The sequence below is a fragment of the Chiloscyllium plagiosum genome, unplaced genomic scaffold (genome assembly GCF_037043375.1).
Source record: "Chiloscyllium plagiosum isolate Xiang-an unplaced genomic scaffold, Cpla_swu_hap1 HiC_scaffold_6, whole genome shotgun sequence".
Taxonomy (NCBI): Eukaryota; Metazoa; Chordata; class Chondrichthyes; order Orectolobiformes; family Hemiscylliidae; genus Chiloscyllium; species Chiloscyllium plagiosum.
In genome coordinates this window covers 56,643,609-56,656,612 of record NW_028270144.1, presented here as the reverse complement: position 1 = coordinate 56,656,612, position 13,004 = coordinate 56,643,609, and the positions used below count along the sequence as shown (strand labels likewise).

The 13,004-nt window shown below is 44.4% G+C and overlaps 1 protein-coding gene across 1 annotated transcript in view; it reads left to right on the top strand.

Moving 5' to 3' along the window:
* The window catches only part of panx1a (pannexin 1a), an 84,793-nt gene that overhangs the window by 53,465 nt on the left and 18,324 nt on the right, over positions 1 to 13,004 (top strand). The window lies entirely within an intron of this gene.

Genomic DNA, 13,004 nt, shown 5'->3' with positions numbered 1-13,004 from the left:
AGTTGTTGGAGGGAATCCTGAGGTACAGGGTGTACATGTATTTGGAAAGGCAAGGACTGATTAGGGATAGTCAACCTGGCTTTGTGCGTGGCAAAATCATGTCTCACAAACATGATTGAGTGTTTTGAAGAAGTAACAAAGAGGATTGATAAGGGCAGAGCAGTAGATGTGATCTATATGGACTTCAGTAAGGCGTTCCACAAGATTCCCCATGGGAGACTGATTAGCAAGGTTAGATGTCATGGAATAAAGGGAGAACTAGCCATTTGGATACAGAACTGGCTCAAAGGTAGAAGACACAGGGTGGTGGTGGAGGGTTGTTTTTTCAGACTGGATGCCTGAGAGCCACAAGTAAGTATAAAGGAAGCAGGAGTATACTTCTGGGTCCTCTACTTTTTGTCATTTACATATGCTGAGTCCTCTACTTTTTGTCATTTACATAAATGATTTGGATACGAGCATAAGAGGTACAGTTAGGAGGTACAGTTAGTAAGTTTGCAGATTACACCAAAATTGGAGGTGTCGTGGACAGCGAAGAGGGTTACCTCAGATTACAACAGGATCTTGACCAATGGGCCAATGGGCTAAGAAGTGGCAGATGGAGTTTAATTCAGATAAATGTGAGGGTCTGCATTTTGGGAAAGCAAATCTTAGCAAAACTTATACATTTAATGGTAAGGTCCTAGGGAGTGTTGCTGAACAAAGAGACCTTGGAGTGCAGGTTCATAGCTCCTTGAAAGTGGAGTCACAGGTAGACAGGATAGTGAAGAAGGCATTTGGTATGCTTTCCTTTTATTGGTCAGAGTCTTGAGTACAGGAGTTGGGAGGTCATGTTGCGGCTGTACAGGACATTGGTTAGGCCACTGTTGGAATATTGCGTGCAATTCTGGTCTCTTTCCTATCAGAACGATGTTGTGAAACTTGAAAGGGTTCAGAAAAGATTTACAAGGATATTGCCAGGGTTGGAGAATTTGAGCTGTAGGGAGAGGCTGAACAGGCTGGGGCTGTTTTCCCTGGAGTGTCAGAGGCTGAGGGGTGACCTTATAGAGGTCTACAAAATTATGAGGGGCATGGATAGGATAAATAGACAAAGTCTTTTCCCTGGGGTCGGGGAGTCCAGAACTAGAGAGCATAGGTTTAGGGTGAGGGGGAAAGATATAAAAGAGACCTAAGGGGCAACATTTTCACGCAGAGGGTGATAAATGTATGGAATGAGCTGCCAGAGGAAGTGGTGGAGGCTCGTACAATTGCAACATTCAAGAGGCATTTGGATGGGTATATGAATAGGAAGGGTTTGAAGGGATATGGGGTGGATGCTGGCAGGTGGGACTAGATTGGGTTGGGATATCTGGTTGGCATGGACAGGTTGGACCGAAGAGTCTGTTTCCATGCTGTACATCTCTATGACTCTATGACTCTGAGAAAACATATAAAATTCTTTGATTATGTTACTAAACTGCAACATACAATGTCTTTAATCATCACTGTTGATTTGTCCTGACTTCAGTTTTCATGAGCTGTTTGGAATCGTGCCTGTTTTCAGCAGTTATTTCCCTGTTATGCTAATATTCTGCATCCATTTAAATGGTTATACCTTTTTTGCCTCTTTTTAGAAAGTGGAGTGACATGTGCAGGGACAATTTATGTCTCTAGGGAACTCTGAAAGATCATAGTTAAAGCATCTACAGTATGACTTAAAGGTGCTGGTGTTGGACTGGATGGACAGAGTTCAAAATCACACAACACCAGATTATAGTCCAACAGGTTTACTTGGAAGCACTGGCTTTCAGAGCACTGCTTCTTCATCAGGTAGTTGTCCTTCATCAGGACAACAATCAACTATCAGGTTCCCTGGGATTTGTCACTCTTTAATTCAGTTAATGTCCTTATTACTGATGCTTTACTTACATTAATTTCATTCTGTGTCTGTTCCTGATCACTATTACTTCCCTTGGATTCTGGCAAGTTATCCCCCTATTGTAAGGACTGAGACAAAGTAATTATTCTCCATGTTTGCCATTTCCCCATAGCCATTGACAATATTCAAAAGCTAGTGCTTCCAATTAAACCTGTTGGACTATAACCTGGTGTTGTGTGATTTTTAACTTTGAACTAAATCATGTTACGATCACTGTTTGATAAATGTTTACACACAATTAGTTAATAATTAAATCTGTTTCATGACTCATTACTAAATTCAATATTATGTTCATTGCTGTAGGAAACTAATCCAGACATGTTCCAGAAATTCATTATCTTTTTAGCAGGTGCTTATGTGCCTCTCCCAGTCTATGTTTAAGTTAAAATCATCTATTAATACTATCCTGGCTTGCTGCACATGTGCCTAACTTTTGCGATTACAGAATCTCGCACTTCAGAGCTTCTACCAGGGGGTCCATACAAAATAAAAACTGATAGAACTGTGAATGCTGTAAATCAGAAACAAAAACAGAAGTTGCTGGAAAGGCTCAGCAGGTCTTGTAGCATCTGTGAGGAGAATTCAGGGTTAACCTTTCGGGTCTGGTGATCTTTCCTCAGAACTTCCTCAATTCTGAGGAAGATTCGCCGTACCTGAAACGTGCAGGGACGTTTCTCTTCATAGATGCGTCTTCATAGATGCTGCCAGACTTGCTGAGCTTTTCCAGTAATTTCTGGTTTTGGGTCTGTACAAAATACCTGTTACAGTTTTAGGTCCTTTTACTATTCCTCCATTCCACCTAATATAGTCTCTTTAGATTACCTACAGAGTGGAAACAGGCCCTTCGGCCTGACAGGTCCACACCGACCCTCCGAAGAGCGACCCTCCGAAGAGCAACCCACCCAGACCCATTCCCCTACATTTACCCCTGACTAATGCACTTAACACTACGGACAATTTAGCATGGCCAATTCACCTAATCTGCACATCTTTGGACTGTGGGAGGAAACCAGAGCACCCGGAGGAAATCCACGCAGACACTGGGAGAATGTGCAAACACCACATAGACAGTTGCCCGAGATGGGATTTGAACCGCTGTGCGACAGCAGTGCTAACCACTGAGCCACTGTGCCACTCCATTGAATGCTTTCCCCACATTATAGTGAAGTAATTTTCTTTTGAATCAGTAAGGCTACTTCACCTCTGCCACTATCCCTGTCAATCTTGTAAACCTTATATCCTTGGAATATTTCATTCACAATCCTGGTCATTCTGTAGTGATGTCTCAGTAATGGCTACTATGTCACAATACCCAGTTTGATTTTGTGCCTGCAGATGACTTTAGTTTATTTTTTACACTGCATGCATTTGTATATAGAATTTTTATTTGGGCCATACACAGTAACCTGTTTCTCAGCACTGATGTTTTATGCTGATGTTATTTTTCCCTCTCTCAGTTTAATCAATTCAGTTTGACCATAATGAATAGGAGTAGAATGAGGCCATTCAGCCCGTTGAGTCTGCTCCACCATTTGATCATGGCTGATATATTGCTCAACCCCATTCTACTGCCTTCTCCTTGTTATACTTGATCGCATTGCCAATCGGGAACCAATCTACACTCAATGACAGTCTCCACAGCTTTTAGCAGCAATCAGTTCCACAGATTCACTACCCTCTGGCTGAAGAAATGTCTCCTCATCTCAGTTCTAAAGGGTCATCCCTTCACTCTGAGGCTGTCCTCAGGTCTTGATCTCTCCTACTAGCGGAAATGTCTTCTCCACGTTCACTCTTTACAGGTTTTTCCATATTCTGTAAGTTCCAGTGAGATCCCCCTCATCCTTCTAAACTCCCATCAATACAGACCCAGAGTCCTGAACCACTCCACATACGACAAACCCATCATTCCCAGGGTCATTCTTGTAAACCTCCCCTAGACCCCCTCCAACAGCAGCACATCTTTCCTTAGGTACAGGGCCTAAACCTGCTCACAATATTTCAAATGCCGTCTGACTAGAAGCTTACATAGCCTCATCTGTACTTATCTGCTCCTGTATTCTAGCCCTCTTGAAATAAATGCCAACATTGCATTTTCCTTCCAAATGGCCAACGGAACCTGCATGTTAACCTTAAGAGAATCCTGAACTAGGACTCAGATCTCCAAAGCCTTTCCCCATTTAGAAAATTGACTAACCTCCCACTGACTGCAACCTCTTTGCCCAATCCCCTAGCCTGTCCAAGGCCTTCTGCATCCTCACCACTTTCTCAACACCACCTGTTCCACCACCTATTTTTGTATAATTTGTAAACTTAGCAACATTGCACTCTAATCCCTCATTCAGATCAGTAATAGAATAAATTTAAAAATCACACAATACCAGGTTATTGTCCAACAGGTTTATTTGGAAGCACTAGCTTTTGGAGCACTGCTCCTTCATCAAGTGGTTGTGGAGAATTAGATTGTAAGACACAGAATTAGCAAACGTTTACGGTGTGATGTAACTGAAATTATATATTGCAAAAGACCTGGATTGTTTGTTAACTCTCTCATCTTTTAGAATGACTGTGTTGTTTTCAGTCCTTTCATATGTAAATTGGAAAAGTTTTTTTTAAAAATAGTTACATTCTCAAGTGAACTTTAACAATTGACGTCATCTCAGGCCAGACAATGTATTGAAGGTGTGAAGCTGTCTGGGCCACAATGGTCAGACTGATTCTAATCTAAAAAAATGGATTTACAGAATCTTATATGGATTCATGCAGTTTTTGAGCAAAGTAAAATGTAATTCTGCAAGTACAAATTCACCCCACAAACTTATAAGTGTATGTGTGTATGTGGGTGTGCGTGGGTTATGAGTGTCTGTGAGAGAGTGTGTATGTGTGAGTATAAAGGGATATAGATCTGTGAGAGGGTGTGTGCGCGAGTGTATGTGTGAGCACATGAGACTGTGTGTGTTAGCGTTAGCACAATAGGATCACCTGTAGTGTGACATGAACCCAAGATCGCAGTTGAGCCCATCCTCATGGGTACCGAATCTGGCTATCAACCTCTGCTTGGCCACTTTTCATTGTTGCCTGTCCCAAAGTCCGCCTTGGAGGACGGTCACCTGAAGGTCCGAGTTTGAATGTCCTGGACCGCTGAAGTGTTCTCTGACTGGGAGGGAACACTCCTGTCTGTTGATTGTTGTGCAATGTCTATTCATCCTTTGAGCCTTCACCAATGTGGCACGGTGGCACAGTGGTTAGCACTGCTGCCTCACAGCGCCAGAGACCCGGGTTCAATTCCCGCCTCAGGCGACTCTCTGTTTGGAGTTTGCACGTTCTCCCCGTGTCTGCGTGGGTTTCCTCCGGGTGCTCCGGTTTCCTCCCACAGTCCAAAGATGTGCAGGGTCAGGTGAATTGGCCATGCTAAATTGTCCGTAGTGTTAGGTAAGGGGTAAATGTTGGGGTCTGGGTGTGTTGTGCTTCGGTGGGTCGGTGTGGACCTGTTGGGCCGAAGGGCCTGTTTCCACACTGTAAAGTAATCTAATCTAATCAATGTACCATGCCTCAGGCACCTTGCCTGCAGTGTATGAGATAGACAACGTTGGCTGAGTCGCATGAATACCTGTCACGTATATAGTGGGAGGTGCCCCCAAGCGTAATGGTGGTATCCGTGTTGACATTCTGTCTCGTCTTGCAGTGTCTACCGTGACAAGGTTGTATGGTATCATCCTGAAAGCTGGGCAGTTTGCTACGAACAATTATCTATTTGAGGTTTCGTGGTTGTTTAAAGACAAGAAGTGGAGGCATGGGGAAGGTCTTGGCAGGGTGCTCATCCTCATTGATAATGTGTTGCATGCTGCGAAGACCATGGCATAGTTTTTCGGTTCCTGGGAAGTACTGGACAACGAAGGCTATCCTGTCGGTTGCAACTCGTGTCTGTCTCCTGAGGTGTGTCCCCACAATGTGGGGGATTGTGGCAACAGGCCTCAGTATTCAACACCAACAACTGCCAATCACTGAGCACCATCCTACAACTTATCCGCTTTATCCTCAATCATAACCTTTGATAACCAATTCTTCATCCAGATACATGGAACAGCCATGGGGACCAAATTTGCAACCCAATATGCCAACATTTTCATGCACAGGTGTGAATAAGACTTCTTCTCTATGCAGGATCTCCAACCAACACTATACACCAGGTACATTGACATTTTCTTCCTCTGGACTCGTGGAGAGGGGTCACTGAAAAAAACTACAGAGTGATATCAACAAGTCTCATCGCACCATCAAACTCACCATGGACGACTCTCTACTATCTGTCTCATTCTTGGACACATGCATCTCCAGGAAGGATGGGCATGTCAGCACCTCACTGTACCGCAAACCCACAGACAACATCACAATGCTACACTTCTCCAGCTTCTACCCGAAACATAGTAAAACAGCCATCCCCTATGGACAAGCCCTACGCATACACAGAATCTGTTCAGATGAGGAGGAACGTGACGGGCACTTGGAAGTCCTTAGGGATGCCCTCGTAAGAATGGGGTAAGATGCTCAACTCATCGACCGCCAGTTCCGACGTCCCACAGCGAGGAACTGTAATGACCTCCTCAGGACACAGACATGAGCTACAACCAACAGGGTACTCTTCGTTGTCCAGTACTTCCCAGTAGCCGACAAACTACGCCATGGTCTTCGCAGCCCGCAACACATTATTGGTGAGGACAAGCACCTCACCAAGACCTTCCCCACACCTCTACTTCTCGCCTTTAAACAACCACCAAACCTCAAACAGATCATTGTTTGTAGCAAACTGCCCAGCTTTCAGGACAATACCATACATGCTTGTCACGGTAGATGCTGCAAGATGTGCCAGAATGTCGACACAGATAGCACCATTACGCATGGGGTACACTTCCCACTATATACATGGCAGGTATTCATGTGGCCCAGCAATGTTGTCTATCTCATACGTTGCAGGCAAGGATGCCCTGAGGCATGGTACCAAGCACAGGGTACGGCAAAGGATGAATGGAGACCACACAACAATCAACAGACAGGAGTGTTCCTCCCAGTCGGTGAACACTTCAGCAGTCCAGGACATTCGACCTCGGACCTTCGGATGACCATCCTCAAAGGCAGACTTTGGGACAGGCAACAACGAAAAGTAGCCAAGCAGAGGCTGATAGCTGGGTTCGGTACCCATGAGGATGGCCTCAACCGTGACCTTGGATTCATACAGGTGACCCCATTGCACCACAGACAGACAGACAGACACACACACACACAGACACACATATACACACACACACACACCTACACACACACATGCTCACGCAGACCCTCTCTCATATGCTCACACATACACTTGCACACACCCCCTCTCAGACTTATTCCCCTTTACAATCACATACACACACACTCTCTCTCAGATACTCATAACCCACTCTCCCCACCACCCCAATACACACACCCACATACACACATACACATACACATACAAGTTCGTGGGGTGAATTTGTACTTGCAGAAATACACTTTACTTTGCTCAAAAACAGCATGAATCCATGTAAGATTCTGTAAATCTGTTTTTAATATTAGAATCAGTCTGACCATTGTGGCGCAGAGACCCTCACACCTTCAATACGTTATCTGAGCCGACATGACATCAATTGTTAAAGTTCACTTGAGAATGTAACTTTTAAACAAAGGTTTTCCGATTTACAAATGAAAGAACTGGAATCAACATGGTCATTCTAAAAGATGAGAGAGTTAACAAACAATCCAGATCGTTTTCAATATATAATTTCACTTACATCACACTGTAAACTTTTGCAATAAATTCTGTGTCTTAGAACCTTATTCTCCACAACCACCTGATAAAGGAGCAGCACTCCGAAAGCTAGTGCTTCCAAATAAACCTGTTGGACTATAATCTGGTGTTGTGTGATTTTTAACTTTGTGCAGCCCAGTCCAACACCGGTGTCTCCAAATCATTAATAGAATAGACTGGAATAGAATAGAGTCCCTACAGTGTGGAACAGGTCATTTGGCCCAACAAGTCCACAGTAACACTCTGAAGAGTATCCCACCCTGATCCATTCCCCTACCCTATTACTTTACATTTCCCCTGACTAATTCCCCTAACCTACACATCCCTGAAAACTATGGGCAATTTAGCATGGCCAATTCATCTAACCTGCACAAATTTGGTTAATGTATAACTTTAGGGTCCCTTAACCCCTGCAGAACTCTAATAGTCACTGGTTGCCATCCTGAGAAAAAACGTTATTCCCCCCTCTCTGCCTCTGCCAGTCAGCCAATCCTCTATCCATCTTGCCTCTAACATTTTGAGTTTTTATCTAATGAACAGCCAGCTGTGTAACACCTTATCAGAGGCTTTCTGGAAATCCAAATAGATCATGTCCACTAGCTCTCTTTTGCCTAATTTACTCATTACCTCCTCAAACAATTCTAACAGATTTGTCAGGCATGACTTCCCCTTGATGTATCTGAAGTAGAGTTCCTCATGGTTTCCTTATACTCTGTCATGTCACTTGAGTTTGAAATTTACTGACTCCCTCTGAGTCACCCCTCCATTTACTAATTTAAAGTGTTTTATCCTTTCTGCTAGTGTCAGGGGAGCCCATTCTAATGTTACAGGTCCTCCCTGTCCCAATACTGATGCTAGTGCCTCATGAAATGTAACCCCTATTGCCTATTATGATTCCTATGTGCTTACTTCCATAATTTTCTTATGCCAATTTTTCTTTTCCATGTGGCTCAGCTAATATTCCAGAGGTTATAATCCCTGAACTCCTAATCTTTAATTTTGTTTATAATTCCTAACATTTCCAAAACTGGTCCTCTTGCTGAGGTTGTTGGTCCCAACATGGAGCACTGATATCCTTTCAAGCTAGATCATGACCTTCCTTGCCTTGGCACCAGGCACGCAAATCGTCATGCAAAAACCCGATCCTGTTTACAAAGGATGTTATCTATACCTAATTATAGAGTCCCTTTTCATTACTACTTTTCTTTTTGTTCTCCCCATTTGAATGGCCTCCTGTAAAACAGTGGTCAGTTTGCTCATCCTCCTTCTAGTCCTTTTGCTTATCCACACAGTGGGAAAGTACCTCCTCCCTGTTCAACAAAGTCAAGATCTGATACTCCTCCCAATGTTAAATTCAGGACCCACTCATAGTCACACCCCCTTGTCCCTGACCACTGGCCAAATTTGAATTACTTAACTTTCAGGATGTGACTGCCTCCTAAACACATAGAGTCATAGAGATGTATAGCATGGAAACAGACCCTTCGGTCCAACCCGTTCATGCCGGCCAGATATGCCAACCCAATCTAGTCCCACCTGCCACCCCATATCCCTCCAAACCCTTCCTATTCATATAACCATCCAAATGCCTCTTAAATGTTGTAATTGTACCAGCCTCCACCACAACCTCCGGCAGCTAATTCCATACACGTAGCACCCTCTGCATGAAACAGTTGCCCCTTAGGTCCTTTTATATCTTTCCCCTCTCACCCTAGACCGATGTCCTCCAGTCCTGGACTCCCTGACCCCAGGGAAAAGACTTTGTCTATTTACCCTATCCATGCCCCTCATAATTTTGTAAACCTCAATAAAGTCTCCCCTCAGCCTCCGATGTTCCAGGGAAAACAGCCCCAGCCTGTTCAGCCTCTCCCTATAGCTCAAATCCTCCAACCCTGGCAACATCCTTGTAAATCTTTTCTGAACCCTTTCAAGTTTTACAACATCTTTCTGATAGGAAGGAGACCAGAATTGCACACAATATTCCAACAGTGGCCTAACCAATGTCCTGTACAGCCGCAACATGACCTCCCAACTCCTGTACTCAATACTCTGACCAATAAAGGAAAGCATACCAAACACCTTCTTCACTATCCTATCTACCTGCGACTCCACTTTCAAGGAGCTATGAACCTGCACTCCAAGGTTTCTTTGTTCAGCAAAACTCTCTAGGACTTTACCATTAAGTGTATAAGTCTTACTAAGATTTACTTTCCCAAAATGCAGCACCTCGCATTTATCTGAATTAAACTCATCTGCCACTTCTCAGCCGATTGGCCCATCTGGTCCAGATCCTGTTGTAATCTGAGGTAACCCTCTTCGCTGTCCACTACACCTCCAATTTTGGTGTCATCTGCAAACTTACTAACTGTACCTCTTATGCTCGCATCCAAATCATTTATCTAAATGACAAAAAGTAGAGGACCCAGCACTGATCCTTGTGGCACTCCACTGGTCACAGGCCTCCAATCTGAAAAACAACCCTCCACCACCACCCTCTGTCTTCTACCTTTGAGCCAGTTCTGTATCCAAATGGCTAGTTCTCCCTTTGTTCCATGAGATCTAACCTCGCTAATCAGTCTCCCATGGGGAACCTTGTCGAACACCTTACTGAAGTCCATATAGATTACATCTACTGTTCTGCCCTCATCAATCCTCTTTGTTGCATCTTCAAAAAAACTGAATCAAGTTTGTGAGACATGATTTCCCACGCACAAAGCCATGTTGACTATCCATAATCAGTCCTTGCCTTTCCAAATACATGTGCATCCTGTCCCTCAGGATTCCTTCCAACAACTTGCCTACCACCGAGGTCAGGCTCACCGGTCTATAGTTCCCTGGCTTGTTCTTACCAGCCTTCTTAAACAGTGGCACAACGTTCGCCAACCTCCAGTCGTCCGTCACCTCTCCTATGACTATCGATGATACAAATATCTCAGCAAGAGGCCAGCAATCACTTCTCTATCTTCCATATCCTTTTCCACAGTAAATACTGATGCAAAATATTCATTTAGTATCTCCCCCATTTTCTGTGGCTCCACACAAGGCTGCCTTGCTGATCTTTGAGTGGCCCTATTCTCTCCCTAGTCACCCTTTTGTCCTTAATGTACTTGTAAAAACCCTTTGGATTCTCCATAATTCTATTTGCCAAAGCTATCTCATGTCCCCTTTTTGCCCTCCTGATTTCCCTCTTCAGTATACTCCTACTTCCTTTATACTCTTCTAAGGATTCACTCGATCTATCCAGTCTATACCTCATTTTTTTTATCTTTCCAAATATACCTGTTTCATAAAATGTCATTTTATATATTATCACAAATACAGTTCAGTCCTGTGCAGTTGCATATCAAGTAAACAAACAGACTTTGACTCTAAACAAATAAAAATCTCTCTTAGATATAAAATACTAATATTTACATATATTTGAGACATTAGGAAGGTCTGATAACTGAACGTCCCCCATTTACCTTCAGCAGAAAGATGCCAGACAGTGGTCTTTCCCCACTGTGACTTGGCAGCAGCTGCCGCAGGCTTTAGTGCATCCCTCATCACATAGTCCTGAACTTTGGAATGTTCCAGTCTGCAACACTCAGTCAGGGTCAACTTGTCACTCTGGAGGACCAACAAGTTTCAGGTAGACCAACGATTCTTTCACCCAATTGCTGGTCCTCCAGGTGCAATTGATGCTTATCTTGGGTGTGTGTCCTGGGGAACAGACATGCAGCACAGAGCCCTGCGTCATGGGGACAAACCTGGACACAAATCACTGCATCTTTCTCCAGACTTCCTTTGCAAAGATGCCTTCCAGAAGGAGATGTGTGACAGTCTCAACCCCTCCCATCCTCCCACTTCAAGGGCAGACTGACCAGGTAAACGATCTTGCAGGTACTGCCCTTCTCACCACCAGCCGAGTTTGGTGCTTGTGAAAAGTTCTGGCATCAAGGAATTCTGCCAAATGACTTTGACAGTCTGCTCGGGGAACCATGCGACAGGATCCACCCTTTCCTTTTCCCTCTGTTTCAAGGACACTACATGTTAACCACTTCCTGATGGACTGGTGGCCATAGGTGCTTTTCTTTACAAATTTCTCTATGAAGGACGGGTGATATGGAATGGCGTAACTACTTGGAGCATTCTGCGGCAGCGAGGCCAGTCACATCCTTCACAACACAGGTAGAACCTCAGTACATAGTGAGACTTGCAACCAGAGGGTCTAGGCACAGCTTGATGCAGCAGCATAAAAAGGTAGCAATCAGGATGAGGGCAACATTGGATATGTTCTTACCCTCCAACCCTCCCGTGCCTCCCCACCCCTATCCAGAGTTTTGTACATGGAGTCCCTGCAGAGAGATCTATCTTAGGCTTCTAGATGAAATGTAAGATGGCTCATTCGAGTGAAACAGCACACTTTTGGGGGAATGGGCCAGACTTGCGCCACATACAACAACAGAGAGAATGCCTTACACTTGATGATCAGGTTTTTACCTGCAATGGAGAGAAAGCGGTGCTCCCAAAAGACCAGTTTCTGCTTCACTTTGGCGATGCGCTCCTCCCAAGATTTTGTACATGCCTCAGCTTCTCTAAACCATATTCCCAGCACCTTCAGGTAATCTGTCCTGACAGTGGAGGGAATGAAGGATCAGTCAACCCAGTTTCCAAAGATCATGGTCTCACTCTTGTCTCGATTTACCTTGCCTCCCGAGGCCATTTCGAACTTGTCTTAGGTGCTCATGAGCCTGGGCACTGACAGGAGATCCGAGCAGAAAACAGCGACATCATCCATTAAAGGGAGGCTTTGACCTGCTGACCTCTGCTGCCTGCAATAGTCACCCCTCTCAGGCTTGCATCTTCCTAATGCAATAAGTTCTATAAACACACAAACAGGGCAGGAGAGAGTGTGCAACCCTGCTTGACCCAGGATCTGATCAGCAAGCTTTCTTATTTCCATGTGTTGATTGACACAGCGCTAATAATGTTGGTGCACAGCCGTCAAATCCAATTGTGGAATCCCTCCCCAAAATCCATATTGGAGATAACATCCTACATGTATGTGTGTGATATTATGTCAAAGGTCTTCTGCTGGTACAGGCTAAGGCAGGCATCCACCCTCCCCATCCTGCACATAGGCAATCATATCCCTGAGCTATATGAGGCTCTCAGAGGACATCCTGCTTGGTACAGCACAAGTTTGGTCAGGGTGAAACACCGATCCCAGAGCAGACCTGACCCGCTTGGTGATGACCTTAGTCAGGATTTTGTAGTTTG